The 18,677-nt window shown below is 51.7% G+C and overlaps 1 long non-coding RNA gene across 1 annotated transcript in view; it reads right to left on the bottom strand.

Annotated features, from left to right (window-relative positions):
* Window positions 1-10,014: 10,014 nt before the first annotated feature.
* LOC146805765 (uncharacterized) overlaps window positions 10,015-18,677 on the bottom strand; it is a 34,611-nt gene continuing 25,948 nt past the window's right edge. Inside the window, exons 2-6 of the long non-coding RNA XR_014967504.1 lie at window positions 11,995-12,267; window positions 11,157-11,271; window positions 10,979-11,062; window positions 10,737-10,840; window positions 10,015-10,358 (exon numbers count right to left, since the gene is read on the bottom strand). This is a non-coding gene — a long non-coding RNA (uncharacterized LOC146805765). The remainder of the gene's footprint in view (window positions 10,359-10,736; window positions 10,841-10,978; window positions 11,063-11,156; window positions 11,272-11,994; window positions 12,268-18,677) is intronic.

Below are 18,677 nucleotides of genomic sequence, written 5' to 3'. Positions count from 1 at the left end.
TGACTGTGACCTCTAGTACATCTACTGTTCCAACGCCTGTGTCCTCCGTTCTTTCTCCTCCGGTGCAAATGTTAACTATGATTGTACCTGCTACCTCTGTCACTTCTCCTCCTATGGTTATTCGTCCTCCGATACTTTTAAATGCTGAGACGCCAGTACGAGGGTTTGAGGACAGATACTGGGTGAAATTCAGGGAACGAGTGGGTCCATTGGTGCGCTCTGGAGTAGGAGAGGGTGAGAAGGATGTGCTAGCAAGACAGGCTATGAAGTGGGCTAATAATCCAGCATGCTGTGCGTGGGTTTGAGCCTTTTCTACAGCAACACGTTCTTTAGCATATGTCTGCTATGCTGATCAACCTTTGCCACACACACTTTAAAATTGAGGCTCCAAAAGTGATATTTAATATTAAGGACCATATTTATGTAGCTGATTTAGCCCCAGTACAGGTGCTTGCAAATATTGTCACTATAGTTTCTTACAGAGTTCGGTTGTGTGAAAAGAGTCCCACTAAAATCCTCACTTTCCTATGCATGAGGTTCATCCAATATATCATCCAGAAACACCTTAGTTAACAGAGCAGCTCAGTAACATCACTAGACCAGCTGTGGCTGCCCGTATGAGGTGTGGGTGCATATCACTACCAGCAGTGGACAGAGATATGAGGGGTGGGTGCAGAGGTCTCCCAGCAGTGCCCAGACATATGAGGGGTGGGTACAGAGGACTCCCAGCAGTGGACAGAGATATGAGGGGCGGGTGCATATCACTACCAGCAGTGTCCAGACATATGAGGGGTGGGTGCAGAGGACTCCCAGCAGTGGACAGACATATGAGGGGTGGGAGCAGAGGACTCCCAGCAGTGGACAGACATATGAGGGGTGGGTGCAGAGGACTCCCAGCAGTGCCCAGACATATGAGGGGTGGGTGCATATCACTACCAGCAGTGGACATAGATATGGGGGTGGGTGCAGAGGACTCCCAGCAGTGCCCAGACATATGAGGGGTGGGTGCAGAGGACTACCAGCAGTGGACAGACATATGAGGGGTGGGTGTAGAGGACTTCCAGCAGTGCCCAACATATGAGGGGTGGGTGCAGAGGACTCCCAGCAGCGGACAGACATATGAGGGGTGGGTGCATATCACTACCAGCATTGGACAGACATATGAGGGGTGGGTGCATATCACTACCAGCAGTGTCCAGACATATGAGGGGTGGGTGCATATCACTACCAGCAGTGGACAGTGATATGGGGGTGGGCGCAGAGGACTCCCAGCAGTGCCCAGACATATGAGGGGTGGGTGCATATCACTACCAGCAGTGTCCAGACATATGAGGGGTGGGTGCATATCACTACCAGCAGTGGACAAACATATGAGGGGTGGGTGCAGAGGACTCCCAGCAGTGTCCAGACATATGAGGGGTGGGTGCAGACGACTCCCAGCAGTGCCCAGACATATGAGGTGTGGGTGCATATCACTACCAGCAGTGTCCAGACATATGAGGGGAGTGTGCATATCACTACCAGCAGTGGACAGAGATATGGGGGTGGGTGCAGAGGACTCCCCGCAGTGCCCAGACATATGAGGGGTGGGTACATATCACTAACAGCAGTGTCCAGACATATGAGGGGTCAGTGCATATCACTACCAGCAGTGGACAGACATATGAGGGGTGGGTGCAGAGGACTCCCAGCAGTGTCCAGACATATGAGGGGTGGGTGCAGAGGACTCCCAGCAGTGCCCAGACATATTAGGTGTGGGTGCATATCACTACCAGCAGTGGACAGACATATGAGGGTTGGGTGCATATCACCACCAGCAGTGTCCAGACATATGAGGGGTGGGTGCATATCACTACCAGCAGTGGACATAGATATGGGGGTGGGTGCAGAGGACTCCCAGCAGTGTCCAGACATATGAGGGGTGGGTGCAGACGACTCCCAGCAGTGCCCAGACATATGAGGTGTGGGTGCATATCACTACCAGCAGTGTCCAGACATATGAGGGGAGTGTGCATATCACTACCAGCAGTGGACAGAGATATGGGGGTGGGTGCAGAGGACTCCCCGCAGTGCCCAGACATATGAGGGGTCAGTGCATATCACTACCAGCAGTGGACAGACATATGAGGGGTGGGTGCAGAGGACTCCCAGCAGTGTCCAGACATATGAGGGGTGGGTGCAGAGGACTCCCAGCAGTGCCCAGACATATTAGGTGTGGGTGCATATCACTACCAGCAGTGGACAGACATATGAGGGTTGGGTGCATATCACCACCAGCAGTGTCCATACATATGAGGGGTGGGTGCATATCACTACCAGCAGTGGACAGCGATGTGGGGGTGGGTGCAGAGGACTCCCAGCAGTGCCCAGATATATGAGGGGTGGGTGCAGAGGACTCCAAGCAGTGGACAGACATATGAGGGGTGGGTGCAGAGGACTCCCAGCAGTGCCTAGACATATGAGGTGTGGGTGCATATCACTACCAGCAGTGGACAGACATATGAGGGATGGGTGCAGAGGACTCCCAGCATTGCCCAGACATATGAGGGGTGGGTGCAGAGGACTCCCAGAAGTGTCCAGACATATGAATGGTGGGTGCAGAGGACTCCCAGCAGTGCCCAGACATATGAGGGGTGGGTGCAGAGGACTCCCAGCAGTGCCCAGACATATGAAGGGTGGGTGCAGAACTCCCAGCAGTGGACAGACATATGAGGGGTGGGTGCAGAGGACTCCCAGCAGTGCCCAGACATATGAGGGGTGGGTGCAGAGGACGGCCAGCAGTAGACAAAGATATGAGGTGTGGGTGCATATCACTACCAGCAGTGGACAGAGATATGAGGGGTGGGTGCAGAGTGCTACCAGCAGTGGACAGACATATGAGGGGTAGGTGTAGAGGACTCCCAGCAGTGCCCAGACATATGAGGGATGGGTGCAGAGGACTCCCAGCAGTGGACAGACATATGAGGGGTGGGTGCATATCACTACCAGCAGTGTCCAGACATATGAGGGGTGGGTGCATATCACTACCAGCAGTCGACAGAGATATGGGGGTGGGTGCAGAGGACTCCCAGCAGTGCCCAGACATATGAGGTGTGGGTGCATATCACTACCAGCAGTGTCCAGACATATGAGGGGAGTGTGCATATCACTACCAGCAGTGGACAGAGATATGGGGGTGGGTGCAGAGGACTCCCCGCAGTGCCCAGACATATGAGGGGTGGGTACATATCACTAACAGCAGTGTCCAGACATATGAGGGGTCAGTGCATATCACTACCAGCAGTGGACAGACATATGAGGGGTGGGTGCAGAGGACTCCCAGCAGTGTCCAGACATATGAGGGGTGGGTGCAGAGGACTCCCAGCAGTGCCCAGACATATTAGGTGTGGGTGCATATCACTACCAGCAGTGGACAGACATATGAGGGTTGGGTGCATATCACCACCAGCAGTGTCCAGACATATGAGGGGTGGGTGCATATCACTACCAGCAGTGGACATAGATATGGGGGTGGGTGCAGAGGACTCCCAGCAGTGTCCAGACATATGAGGGGTGGGTGCAGACGACTCCCAGCAGTGCCCAGACATATGAGGTGTGGGTGCATATCACTACCAGCAGTGTCCAGACATATGAGGGGAGTGTGCATATCACTACCAGCAGTGGACAGAGATATGGGGGTGGGTGCAGAGGACTCCCCGCAGTGCCCAGACATATGAGGGGTCAGTGCATATCACTACCAGCAGTGGACAGACATATGAGGGGTGGGTGCAGAGGACTCCCAGCAGTGTCCAGACATATGAGGGGTGGGTGCAGAGGACTCCCAGCAGTGCCCAGACATATTAGGTGTGGGTGCATATCACTACCAGCAGTGGACAGACATATGAGGGTTGGGTGCATATCACCACCAGCAGTGTCCATACATATGAGGGGTGGGTGCATATCACTACCAGCAGTGGACAGCGATGTGGGGGTGGGTGCAGAGGACTCCCAGCAGTGCCCAGATATATGAGGGGTGGGTGCAGAGGACTCCAAGCAGTGGACAGACATATGAGGGGTGGGTGCAGAGGACTCCCAGCAGTGCCTAGACATATGAGGTGTGGGTGCATATCACTACCAGCAGTGGACAGACATATGAGGGATGGGTGCAGAGGACTCCCAGCATTGCCCAGACATATGAGGGGTGGGTGCAGAGGACTCCCAGAAGTGTCCAGACATATGAATGGTGGGTGCAGAGGACTCCCAGCAGTGCCCAGACATATGAGGGGTGGGTGCAGAGGACTCCCAGCAGTGCCCAGACATATGAAGGGTGGGTGCAGAACTCCCAGCAGTGGACAGACATATGAGGGGTGGGTGCAGAGGACTCCCAGCAGTGCCCAGACATATGAGGGGTGGGTGCAGAGGACGGCCAGCAGTAGACAAAGATATGAGGTGTGGGTGCATATCACTACCAGCAGTGGACAGAGATATGAGGGGTGGGTGCAGAGTGCTACCAGCAGTGGACAGACATATGAGGGGTAGGTGTAGAGGACTCCCAGCAGTGCCCAGACATATGAGGGATGGGTGCAGAGGACTCCCAGCAGTGGACAGACATATGAGGGGTGGGTGCATATCACTACCAGCAGTGTCCAGACATATGAGGGGTGGGTGCATATCACTACCAGCAGTCGACAGAGATATGGGGGTGGGTGCAGAGGACTCCCCGCAGTGCCCAGACATATGAGGAGTGGGTGCATATCACTACCAGCAGTGTCCAGATATATGAGGGGTGGGTGAATATCACTACCAGCAGTGGACAGACATATGAGGGGTGGGTGCAGAGGACTCGCAGCAGTGTCCACACATATGAGGGGTGGGTGCAGAGGACTCCCAGCAGTGCCCAGACATATTAGGTGTGGGTGCATATCACTACCAGCAGTGGGCAGACATATGAGGGTTGGGTGCATATCACTACCAGCAGTGTCCAGACATATGAGGGGTGGGTGCATATCACTACCAGCAGTGGACATAGATATGGGGGTGGGTGCAGAGGACTCCCAGCAGTGCCCAGACATATGAGGGGTGGGTGCAGAGGACTCACTGCAGTGCCCAGACATATGAGGTGTGGGTGCATATCACTACCAGCAGTGGACAGACATATGAGGGGTGGGTGCAGAGGACTCCCAGCAGTGTCCAGACATATGGGGGGTGGGTGCAGAGGACTCCCAACTCCCAGCAGTGCCCAGACATATGAGGGGTGGGTGCAGAGGAGTCCCAGCAGTGCCCAGACATATTAGGTGTGGGTGCATATCACTACCAGCAGTGGACAGACATATGAGGGTCGGGTGCATATCACTACCAGCAGTGTCCAGACATATGAGGGGTGGGTGCATATCACTACCAGCAGTGGACATAGATATGGGGGTGAGTGCAGAAGACTCCCAGCAGTGCCCAGACATATGAGGGGTGGGTGCAGAGGACTCACTGCAGTGCCCAGACATATGAGGTGTGGGTGCATATCACTACCAGCAGTGGACAGACATATGAGGGGTGGGTGCAGATGACTCCCAGCAGTGGACAGACATATGAGGGGTGGGTGCAGAGGACTCCCAGCAGTGCCCAGACATATGAGGGGTGGGTGCAGAGGACTCCCAGCAGTGCCCAGACATATGAGGGGTGGGTGCAGAGGACTCCCAGCAGTGCCCAGACATATGAGGGGTGGGTGCAGAGGACTCCCAGCAGTGGACAAACATATGAGGGGTGGGTGCAGAGGACTCCCAGCAGCACCCAGACATATGAGGGGTGGGTGCAGAGGACTCCCTGCAGTGGACAGACATATGAGGTGTGGGTGCATATCACTACCAGCAGTGGACAGAGGTATGAGGGGTGGGTGCAGAGGACTACCAGCAGTGGACAGACATATGAGGGGTGGATGCAGAGGACTCCCAGCAGTGCCCAGACATATGAGGGGTGGGTGCAGAGGACTCCCAGCAGTGGACAGACATATGAGGGGTGGGTGCATATCACTACCAGCAGTGGACAGACATATGAGGGGTGGGTGCAGAGGACTCCCAGCAGTGCCCCACTCCCAGGAGGATGGATGTCATTCACACACTGCATGACACACCACAGGTGGGTGTGAGAACATACAACACATGCATACCCACCCATGACGGATGCCCCACAATACACACCCTGATTTCATGCCAACAGACTCTATAGTCATGAAATGCATACTAAAATAAGTTAGCCAAGGGGAACACACACTGTCACGCACATCACAGGAGTGATAGGAATGTCCAGGTGCTGGTCCAACCACCCAGATGTTGTCTCTCATGTAAGGAATAGGGTTCACTGCAACTAGATACAATGCCCACAATTGTGAGTCAGGTGCCCAAATACCCTGCATTACACGTGCCATTTGTGTGTTAGGCCGTGATTACACACATGTATAGTGCTGAAAAGGGGTAATTGGTCCCTGATGCCATTCCTACATACACAAAACACAAGTACAGTGACTGGCAAGGATGGCACAGACGATTCAGCAGGAGACATCGGTGAGCATGCATGGCCATTGTTGAACGGATCCGTCATCAACAAAGGATATGTTGACACAGGTCAGCACAACAATTGTGCAACTGTTTGCAGGGAACATGCCAGGTGCCATAGAGGAAGGCACACTCCTTGGGACAATGTCTCACAATCCAAACGAACCCACACTACCAATTAATATTTTCAGAGACATTGTGATGGCACACAGATACCATGGTCCACCTCATGATCATCATACTAAAACATTTCTCAGAACCCTAACACATTACCAGAACACCAACTTCATGGGCCTCATCACTAACATCAAGTACCTGAAATGCAATAGTGTGGAAACTAAATGAAAAGGCTTTATTCAGCACACCAAAAAAAAGTTGTAAGAAGACACTATTTACAAAGGCCAATGGCCAGTCCATAGTTCCAGTCCAAGGGTGGACGTATGCGGCTGTGTCCACCCCTCCCTTGCCTGCACAAAGTCACCTCAAGGTTTGTCGACCGGGGGGGAGGGGTGCATCATCAGTGGGAGTACCAGGCACCGCAGGGACAGGAGTGGGTTGGGTAGGTGTGGTGGGTGCAGGGCTGGACGTATCCACCACAGGGGGTGGGGCAGCGCCAAAGGTGGTGGTGAGCAGCTCGCTGCACACTGCTGCCAGGGCGTCCAGAGGAACCCCTGCACCGGAAAAAACACCAGGGCCAATGGAGGATGGGGTGTCTGAGGGATGCTGTGAAGCGCTCTCGAGGGAGGTGGTGGACATGGGGGGGACTAAACTCCCCTGGCCGGAGACTTCCTCAACCACTTGCGGGGTGGTGTCACGGTGGGGCTGAGGGACAGACTAGCCATGTAGGTCTCTTTGGGTGACATTTTGGGAGGGGAGCTAAGGGGAGTGGATTTGGAGGAAGTGGGTCATGAGGACTGCAGACTCTGACTGTGGCTGCGTGTCTGCTGTTTGCCCCCAGACCCTGTGGGTGTGACTACATCCCCCTGAGTGTGCGTGCCAGGAGGTGTGCGCTGTGCCTTCGTTGGGGGTGTGCTGGATGTGTCTGTTGTGGTGTGTACCTGTGACTGTCTGTGTGTGCTTTGGACAGGCATGGGAGAGGGCAGTGTGGATGGGTCCAGGGTAGGGGGGGACGGAGCGCCACAGGAGAGACACTGCTTCCGTCAGTGAAGAGTCCATGGACCGCAGAAACCTGCGTTGCTCAGTCATCGTTGATGACATGCCATCCACGAACGACACCAACTGTGTGAGCAGTCTAGTGTGTTCATGGAGGACATGCAGCATCGATGCCTGACCGACCTGCAACTGGTGCAGTGTGTCCACAGACTCTTCACTGAGGGCAGCAGGGGTGACAAGGGCAAGGGCTGCGGTGCCTGGTCCGAAGGAGACACGGTGGGACCCTGCACAGACAGAAGGGACAGGAGCAACTGGGAGGGCGGAGATGGCAATGGAGGAGGCGGGTACAGATGGTGGGTTGCTGCCAGATGTTGTTGCATCCTCCGCCTCCTCAAGGATGTCAGCCTGGGACCCGTCGGTGTCATACACTCTCTTCTCCGGACAGGTCCTACGACTGACTCCCCTCGCCCTCCGTGCCACTGTCTCCTGCTGACTCCACAGCACTGGTGGCACTGTCGCTGGGTCCCTCCTCAAGGTCCATGCAGGTGTCTCCCTCGCTTGTGGATGATGATGCTGTGGGCAAGGAGAAGAAACCAGAAAGCATCAGTCACCTGTATACATCTGACACATGAGCACATGAACAATTGGTCACAGTGCATATCAGGCAATGCATCATGAGTAACAGCTGGATTACTCCGCACATATGTAAGCCCTGTACTGCCCAGTTGGTAGACCCACCATGCCACTTTGACACCAGGAAACTCAATACACAAAAGGCCACAACTTGAATGAGCAATACACTGAGAAGCTAGTGTCTGTGAGCCGGTGAGCACAGCAATACAACAAAGTCATGGCACCTCTTGTTTACCCTGAAAGAAACAGGAGTGGTGCACTCAAGGTAAACTAACACACCTCAATACTCAAGGTGTCACCACACTCAGAGACCTCTAAGTCCCTTGGAACACAAAACGAACAAATGTTGGTACCTTGGGACTCACAATACTTTAACCAATCTACATGTTTGGGATGTGCCAATTGGCCATTTAGTGAAAAGAACACTGATGTGCCTGCATGCAAGATGTTGCACAAGGCAGTGCACACAAAAGTACATTGACACTGTCATTGAAGAAGCTGGCACCTTTTCGGAGGAGACACTGTTAGAAATAGATAGTGTTGCAGAAAGTACATATACATGGGCCCACGGAGGTCTTGACGTCTTGACACTCGTTAGTTTGTATCGCTGACAACTAATGAGTCTCACAAAACCAAGACCACCGTGGGAACATGCATATGGAGAATCTGCAACACCATTTATTTATAACAGTGGCTTCTTTGAAAAGGTGCCATCTTATTCCATGGCAGTGTCAATGTACTTTTGTGTGCACTACCTTGTGCGACATACTGCATGCAGGCACATTAGTGTTCTTAACACAAATCATCAAATTTCCACATATGAAACATGAACAACTGTTGACAAGTGCTGTGAGTGTCAAGGTACAATTCAGTAACAACTTGAATCATGTCAGTTGTCACCAGGCCATCCGTCACCTGATTACACAGTTGGCTACGCATATGACCTACTGCCTGTCATCTGGAGTGGCACACATGTCCACACCCAGGACAATGCATAAGCTAATGGGCCTGCAATTGGGTGGTAAAAAAGACCAGCTGTACTGTGGGGACACCCTCATGGCAAGCCAGAATGTACACATAGATGTCAGCACACAAAGTCCAAACTGCCTTGAATCTGAACCACACACGTGCCAAAAATGTATGATCAGGATTCTTGTTGGTAAAAAAATGACACAGGCTGCAAAGCATGTACATTAAGCACTGGCCAGCATCACAGGGGCACTGCCCAGTGTATTTTAGTCCAGGCATTTCTCACACACAAGTCCGACCTGGCAATGAAAAATCAGAGTTCCACATGTATGCCTCTCCAGCACCCCCCCCCCAATACCTGAGTCAATGTGATTTATACAGATCAAGAAGTGACACCTCTTATTCAGGGTTACAACAACTGTGCTTGAAAAATTGCTTCATTGACACCACATCACCTCATGGGGCTAACAACACATATTTGTGACAAACAACCTTCAACAGAGTGTTGTGAATAGCCACACAGGCACTGCCCAGTGTGAGTCTGTACAAGCAAAATGGTGTATCCTTGTCCAGTAGATCTATCTAATAATACTCCCTCTTGATCTAAACAACAGATTTTTATATATACACTAGCACACAAAGCACAAAAGTGTATTCTTAATATTTTTTTTATTTTTCGTATTTTTATATTTTCATTTTTTCTGTATAAAAATATAATCAATTTTGAACAGATAAATCAATTTTTCATAAATGAACGTTTTCACTTATACTTTACACATTGTTCATCGCAATTTGATAAGACAAAGATATTCTTTTGATTCATGACAAAAAAAGGAAAACAAAACCCAGGGAGAAAGAACACTGCACATAAAACTCTTCATTCATACAGACACATATCAGACATTCCGTACACATATATCTCAGTAGCTTTACCACTTAACACATAATGAGTGGTAAGGTAGTCCTAATAGCCCCCAAAAAGAGAGCTGCTACAAGAATATTTTGTAGGATCTACAAGAAGATTTGGTCAACGCGTTTCGGTGGTATAAGCAAACATGGAAACCACCTTCTTCAGGACCAGCTACTTCTCTTAGCGCAAGTTCTCAAAACCTGGGGTATCTAAGGAAAAGAGAATTTTTACATACAAAAGATAAATTAGTCACTAGTCTCTAAACATTATTATTATCAATACTGTGTGCTATAATAAAAGACACCGGTTGGGCCAATCTATACAACTAAGCATTCAAGTAAAAAATGAGAAGAAAAAAGAATAATAAAGATAGTCTGAGAAAATCAACACACAAATTAGTACGATATGAAGTACAAATTCTAATGAGAGAGAGTTACCTTTGACAGAAATTAAAAAGAGAAGGTGTGTGAGTGGAAATAATCCCTATAATACTCTACTCTACTCTGATCAGAAAGGTATGGATCTATGTTAGGAAATCCTGTTTTTTTGGTAATAGTCCTATAAATACAGTAAAGAAGGATACTTACTATTTAGGGGGACAATATCACCCTACAAAGCCTGCTGTTTGTACTGTAAGACGTAATCACAGTGGAAATTCTTCCTCTTATTTGTCTGTTTATCTGTAGATGTCCTAGTGAAATTTAAGGCAGAAAAAACCTAAATCAAGATTATAGCATATTTTAATTATCACTCCAAGTTCTCTATTTAGGTACTGCTAGTTCTTTTTATATTGGCCGAGGGCAACGATATCCACATAGAGTTTACATACCGATAGTGGTTAGACTCTAAATCCCACTAAATGTAGTATGCGGCTAGGAGACATCCAACAATGATACCGTAGTACTCCAAGTATCTGTGTGGGAAAGTTAAAAATATACTGCATCATAGTCTGTCTCCTATTTATCAATTGTTACTCACTATCACCAGATTTAAATGATTGTAAATACCTTTAAGAGAAAGTTTGTTTAAAGATCACCAAAGTATATTATTTCCATCCAAAGCCAGATATAGCCAGAGTCTCAACCGTACAAATACACGCTGTTGCAATTCGTTACAGTGTCCCTAAAAGAGATACAGAGAGACAGCAAAAACGATAACGGTCAATTAATATTAATGACCCATATATAAAGTCTGGGTCCTTGTCCAGTAGACACATGTAGCACACATTAACAAAATCCAAACTAGGCCAGGGAACAATGCCACAGAGGCAGACCTATGCAGCACACACAGAGAATGTGCACAGTGTTGGATGACACACATGATTAGGAGGCCAGGGTGTCTCAGGAGACTGTAGTGGGCACTCTGCTCCATGGTCCTGGAATGAGCTGACTCTACCATGTACAACCGTCATGGCACTATGCATATCTCACACTCATGCACATCATGTCTGAGGCCACAACATTGCTCATGCATGCTGCAAGGGTGTCCAGTTGAAAGCTCACACTCCTATGTTGAGAATCAGCATCAGTGACAACAACTATGGACCCCCTACATAGTGAACAGGTCATGGCACAGGCAAGGTTCCAACACAAGTCACAGACCACCCTCCCACAAGATGCAGAAAGCAATGTGCACTTAGATGTACTGGCACCCTAGATGACCATGTGCAAATGTGATTACACACACACCAGGGGACACATGTCAAGGAGAGGAAGGGATGAAAAAGATCCCCAGGTGACATTTGGGAACAGAAAATGAACTGCACATATGAACTCTGGGAGTGTATTCATGCAAAATAGCACTTCCTAAAGCTGGCGACACATAACACAACAAAAAGCCATGTACCTAACCCCTCCTTGCTGCAGTCTCGCCTCTAACTGCCTATCGAGGTCAGGGAAGACCACCGCCAGGACGCGTCTCATGTGGTGGGCCAGGTGTCGATGGCTGCCGTGGGGGCGAGGTGGAGAGAACTTGAGCTGGACCCGGGCGATCTGCCGGGTCCAGCACTGGATGTCCTGCCACCTCTTGCAGACCTGGGCCAGCTGCCGATCACGCCCCCGCAGTCCTCATGGCCCTGACAACGTTGGTCTAGATGACCCCCTACTCGTAGGCAGTTACCTGTCAGGATGACAAAGTGATACAACATCAATACACCTGCTCCATGTCCCAGAGACACACATTAGAACATTTTTGAAATGTTGAACAGGGTATAGGATGTAGTACTACCAGTGCGTACATGTACGTGTACAACTAATGCGTACATGTACTTGTACACGTACGTGTAGGCACTGGTAGTACATGTACGTGTACTACCAGTGCCTACATGTACGTGTACAACTAGTGCGTACACATACTTGTACACGTACGTGTATGCACTAGTTGTACACATACGTGTACTATCAGTGCGTACACATACATGTACAAGTACGTGTATGCACTGGTAGCACACGTACGTGTACTACCAGTGCCTACACGTACGTGTACGCACTACTTGTACACGTACGTGTAGGCACTGGTAGTACACGTACATGTACTACCAGTGCGTACACGTACTTGCACACGAATGTGTATGCACTGGTAGTACACGTATGTGTACTACCAGTGGGTACACTTACGTGTACAACTAGTGCGTACACGTACTTGTACACATATGTGTAGGCACTGGTAGTACACGTACGTGTACTACCAGTGCGTACACGCATGTGTACAAGTACGTGTACGCACTGGTAGTACATGTACGTGTACTACCAGTGCCTACACGTACGTGTATGTTAGACCTGGCACCTTGGCGTGAGTCTCCCTTCCTCTTTTTGTCGCTGTGCCTCATGTGTTTTTATGGTGTTGGCCGCTCAGCGCGCTGTGCCACTGCCAACCAGTGTCACGGTGCGAGTGCTCCCTATGTAAATTGTATATGTTGGTTGGATTCCATGATTGGATTGTTTGATTTACTGTCAGACCCCAGTAAAGTGCGCCGGGGGCGCCAGGGCATGTAAATGCGAACCCCGCTGGTGGGCTTGCAGCACTGGTTGTGCCACCCACAGAAGCGGCCGGTAAAATATATCTAAGGTCTGCCATCGCAGAACCTGCGTGCAGTCTGGTACTGACACGCCGACCGACAAGTGCCCACACTTGCCGGTCCCTGAAACCTTCCCTTAGCTGCATGTTAGTCACCCCTCTGGTAGGCCCACGGGCAGGGTGCATTGTACGCCTAAGGTAGGACACGCCTGGATGCGTGGCATGTCCTAGTAGTGAATTACCGCCATCTTGTTGTTCACTACTGCAAGGCTACCCTGTTCTCATAGGCCAGTATGGGCGGCCTGGATTATTACACCTTATGATCCTAACCGACCCAGGGAACATGGTAGGAGATCGAGTTTAGTATGCCTGAACTCGGAATAATAAGGTACATCTTTTCGCAAGGTTTATTTTAATATTCCGGGTTTGCAAATGCCGCTTTTAGAAAGTTGGCCTTTCCTTGCCTAAACCTTTCAGCCGCCTCTGCGTGTTGTGTATCTGATGTCTGGCTGGTGTGAGTGACAGGGCTGGGGGAACCCAGATGGGCAGGGCTAGGCAGCCTGGTATGAATAGGACGATCGACAGGTAGATGGGTGGGAGGAGTGCTCCTAGGTTCTGAATAGGACAGTGCTCCGCTACCTCGATGCCGGCTCCACCCCCTGTGGAGCGTCTGATGACTCTGCCCTGCACTCTGAAAGGAGAAGCCTGCATCACGTCAACAAAGTGCTCAGAAACCGGACTGAACTAGGCAAGGGCCCCCCTGGCCTGGGAGAACAAAAGATTTGTGGTATAAATGGAGGAGCCCTGCTCCTAAGAAACTAGATCCGCTTTTGACCAAGAAGAATCTCTGCCTGAGGAGGAGGCACCGGGAAAGCTGTAGGAGGAAGACTGTCCCTATCCTGGGGGATTGGCCTGCAGTGGTGACCTTGCTGCCAAAGGAGAGAAGAGAAGCTGTTGCTGAAGACTTTTACTTTACTTTTACTTTCAAGACTTGTGCTTTTCCAAAAACGATCTCCAAGGGCTTGGAACTGAGCTTGCCCCCTGAACTGAGCCCCAGGACCATTGGGCTCTACCTGATCTTCACTCGCCTGCTGCTGGACTGTGGTGTCCTTTCCCTCGCCGGAGCTGTGACCCTCGTGCCCAGTCCCTCCCTGAGCCGTGACCAGGACTGCTTAGCCGCCCCCGCCTTGGGAAGAGCCTCGCTCGATCGGAGCCGCTCCCCCTACGCTGTGCTGGGCTGCCCCGTCACCTCGCTCGTGGAGGCTCGCTGTGCACCTTCACCCTCCCGCCGGAATCGGCGTTTGTGAGCATCTCCAAGCCTCGGACGGCCCGGACGCATCGGCGTGCCCGGCTGCCCCGCTTTGTTCACCCGCCACCTGCAACACCCCGCTCCTGTCGTGAGCCTGAAGATCAGACCCCCCCATCGTGAAGTGTGGGAGCCCCGGACGCCGCCTCGCTCTTCTGTCGAAGAGCCGCTGAAATCCCGCACCCGCCTTTGCGTCAAGAAACAAGGTACTGTACTTACGAACTCGACCGCAAGCTCGCATCGGATCCAGGGTCCGCAACGTTCTTATTTCCCTGTCATCTGCTGTGTGCTCCCCGGGCGCTGCCTCAGCACGAAGTGCGCTGAGGCCTACAGTTACCTTGTGCCCGCCTAAAGAACTTTCCGTAAGACCAAGAGAACTTGACCGTATTTCCAAGAATTGTGGCCCCCTCAGTTCAACGTTACTGGGCCTTGTATTTGAATCTGCTGAAACTACATAAAAGCTTATTTTTATATACCTCCTGATTGGTGTCCGTTTGTGGTGCATGCAAGGGGTTTACTGTATGTATTATTGCACTTGCTTAACCGTGTACGCCTGAGACTTAGCCTAGACTGCTCGCGCCACGCACCTAGAGGGTGAGCAGGGGTTATTCTGGGGAGTCATCCTTCGCCCTGACAAGAAGTAAAGGGTCCCTGCTTGTTGTGGGTTCACACCTGCGTCAACCAGAGCCCCCTCATTTCTAACATTGGTGGCAGCGGTGGGATTTACGGATTTGCATTTGTGGTTTGCGTATAGTGAATCACTGATCACCACGTAGTGAGAGCAGACCAGTAACACAGCCACAAGGCTAGCATTTGTTTTTGTTTTGCCAAGAGTCTCCGTTGCTAGAGCCATGCCTGGTTCACTGTCAGCCGGAAGGGCGGCTTCCATAATCTCTGGATTTGAAGACGTAGATTGGGAGGAAGACGCACTTCAGAATCGTACCAATGAAGACTTGAAAGGTCTTTGCTCCAAGTTCAGGATTGCCCAAACTGGATTGAAAAACAAGACCCAATTTGTGAAGGCGCTGAGGGCCTGGTATGAGTCAAAGGCACCAGAGAATCAGGTGGAAGTGGTTCCACCAGAAAGTGTCCATGAGTTTGGCAGGTGCCTGTCGCCAGAAGAGTTGGCAGACAGGGCCGCAACCCGGGCACACGAGGTGGAAATGGCAAAACTTCATGGGCAGATGGATATGGAAAAACAAAGATTAGCCATGGAAGAAAAGAAACTACAATTAGAGCATGACATGAAGCTGAGGGAGCTGGAGCTGAAAGCAAAAAGTTTGGAGCTTAATCCCTCTGGTGGCAGCACACCGCCAGTACCGGCGGAACCAAGAGTTTATATTCCCAAGGATGTAGTGAAGGAGTTCTTCAGGAATGACGACATCGGGCAGTGGTTCAGAGCCTACGAGGTAGCCATGTCTTCCCACCAGGTCCCTGAGAAAGATTGGGGAGCGGGGTTGTGGGGAAGGTTCCTGAGTGAAGGGCGGGACACACTGTTAGATTTACCTGTTGATGTTCGTAATTCTTATGCCCATATGAAGGAAGCATTGATGGCTAGGTATGGGTTGACCCCTGAGTTATACAGACAGAGGTTCAGGGGTTGCACTAAGATTCCCAATAGTACGTATGTGGAGTATGTGACTTTCTTTTGCAGAGCGCTGGATGGTTGGGTAAAGGGTAGTAAGGTGAATGATTATCAAGGGCTTCTTGATTTAATGGCATGGGAGCACTTGTCCAGTAATTGTTTTCCTGAGCTACGCCAGCACCTGATCGATAGTAAGCTGACTAACCCGAGGAAGCTTGCTGAGGAGGCGGACCGCTGGGTCAGTACCAGGGTCCACAAGGGTACCGTGGGAGATTCCGCCAAAGGTGGGCAGGGTCCCCAGCAGAAGAGTGGGGGGGACAGGGGTAAACAGAAGCAGTTCCAAAAAGGGCCCCAAAATAGTCCCCAAGGGAACCAAGGGAAGGGTTCTCAGCCTCCCCCACCCCAGAAACCGACCGGGGCCCCGACAGGTCCTCCTGTTCCAAAGGGGCCCGTAAGATGTTACAGGTGTAACAATTTGGGGCATTTTGCCTCTGATGTAAAGTGTCCATTGTTTGGTAAACCAGCACCCACTGGTGCTCCACCCCGGCAGGTGACTAGTGTAGCCTTGGGGGAGGAAAGGGATGTCCAAGGTGGGTGGGGTCCCGCAGAGATGTCCCTGGTCTCGCTAGGAGACCGTGAAGTGGTCCCTCCAACCCAGCTGCCTGAGAACACTAAGAAGTACAGGCAGTGGGTGACCATAAATGGCCATAGGGTGGAAGCTCTTAGAGATACAGGAGCCAGTGTGACGGCTGTCCGGTGTCACCTGGTGTCTCAGGAGCAGGTGGTCCCCAATGCATTCTATCCCGTTGTTGCCGCTGACAACACAGAGAGACACTGCAAGGTGGCTCAGGTTCCCTTTGAGTGGGGGGGGGTCTCTGGTACTCTTCAGGTAGCTGTGAGGCCCGCCATGCCTGTAGACTGTTTGTTAGGGAACGATTTGGAGAGCTCACCCTGGGCTAAGGTGGAGCGGAGTGCTCACCTGGAGATGTTGGGTATGCCGGATTGGGCGTGTGTCACCACACGGTCCATGGCAGCCAGTAGAGGTACTCAAGAGGTCCTGGAGCCTGAGAGGGAGGCCTAGGAACCGGCCTCAGAGAGAAGGAGCAAGGGGCGCGGGAAGCCGGCCCCTGAAGTTCCCACGGTCCAGGAGGAAGCAGACCTTGAGGGGGATGCCCTGGAGCCTACAGGGGAGCAGATAGCTGAACTGGGAGACCTGCCGGAGCTGACCCATTGGCAGCAGGAAGGGGGTCCCACCAGGGAGGACTTTTGCAAGGCACAGAAGGAGTGCCCTTCTCTCGTGGGTATGCGGCAGCAGGCTGCAGACCAGGCCGCAGGTGATCAGTCAGGATCGCATTTCGTTTACTGGGAGAACGACCTCCTATATACAGAGCCTAAGGTTGCTGAGCCTGGGTCAGCCCGTGCGCTGGTGGTACCCCAGGACTTCAGAGCCTTCCTACTGGGGCTGGCTCACGATGTGCCATTGGCAGGGAATTTGGGGCAGGACAAGACCTTTGAAAGGCTTGTCACCCACTTTTATTGGCCTCAAATGCGCAGGAGTTCCGATACTCACTGCAGGACATGCCAGACTTGCCAGGCAAGTGGAAAGAGTGGAAGGAAGCAGAAGGCTCCACTCCAGCCATTCCCTGTGGTCGGTACCCCATTCCAGCGAGTGGGGATTGACATTGTAGGGCCACTGGACCCCAAGACAGCGATGGGCAATAGGTTCATCCTGGTCCTGGTGGACCATGCCACCCGGTACCCGGAAGCCATTCCTCTGAGGACAGTGACGGCCCCCGTGGTGGGACGTGCACTGATGGGAATTTTCTCCCGAGTGGGATTCCCTCTAGAGGTGGTGTCTGACCGAGGTACCAATTTCATGTCCAAGTACATGAAATCTCTTTGGCAAGAGTGTGGTGTAACCTACAAGTTCACCACCCCTTACCACCCCCAAGGAAACGGGTTGGTTGAGAGATTCAACCGAACCCTCAAAGGCATGATAATGGGCCTAGAAGGAGCCATGAGGCGTAAGTGGGACGTCCTCTTACCATGCCTTCTCTTCGCTTACCGTGAGGTGCCACAGAAATCTCTGGGGTTCAGTCCCTTTGAGCTTCTGTATGGTCACCCAGTCAGAGGACCTCTAAGTCTGGTCAAAGAAGGCTGGGAGCAATCTCCCAGGAAACCTCCCCAGAATGTATATAGTTACATGCTGGCCTTCAGGAATCAGACTAGGCGATTCAGGCAACTTGCTGAGGCAAATCTGGAAGCCAGCCAGGAGGAGATGAAGCGGTGGTACGACCAGAATGCCACTCTGGTAGAGCTTCAGCCTGGACAGAAAGTATGGGTCTTGGCCCCCGTGGAGCCGTGTGCGCTCCAGGATAAGTGGACCGGTCCCTTTGAGGTGGTGGAGCGCAAGAGTCCTGTTACCTACGTGGTGGACCTGAAGTCTCCTAGGAACCCCTTAAGGGTCCTACATGTCAACCGCCTCAAGCCCCACTTGGAGAGGTCCCAAGTGGGCATGCTCTTGGCAACAGATGCTGGAATGGAAGAGGAGACAGAACCTCTTCCTGACCTCCTGTCCGCCAAGGAGCAAGATGGGTCAGTGGATGGTGTCATCCTCTCTTC

This window comes from Triturus cristatus, chromosome 8, assembly GCF_964204655.1.
Source record: "Triturus cristatus chromosome 8, aTriCri1.1, whole genome shotgun sequence".
Classification (NCBI taxonomy): domain Eukaryota; kingdom Metazoa; phylum Chordata; class Amphibia; order Caudata; family Salamandridae; genus Triturus; species Triturus cristatus.
This window is presented reverse-complemented; position numbering and strand designations above follow the sequence as displayed.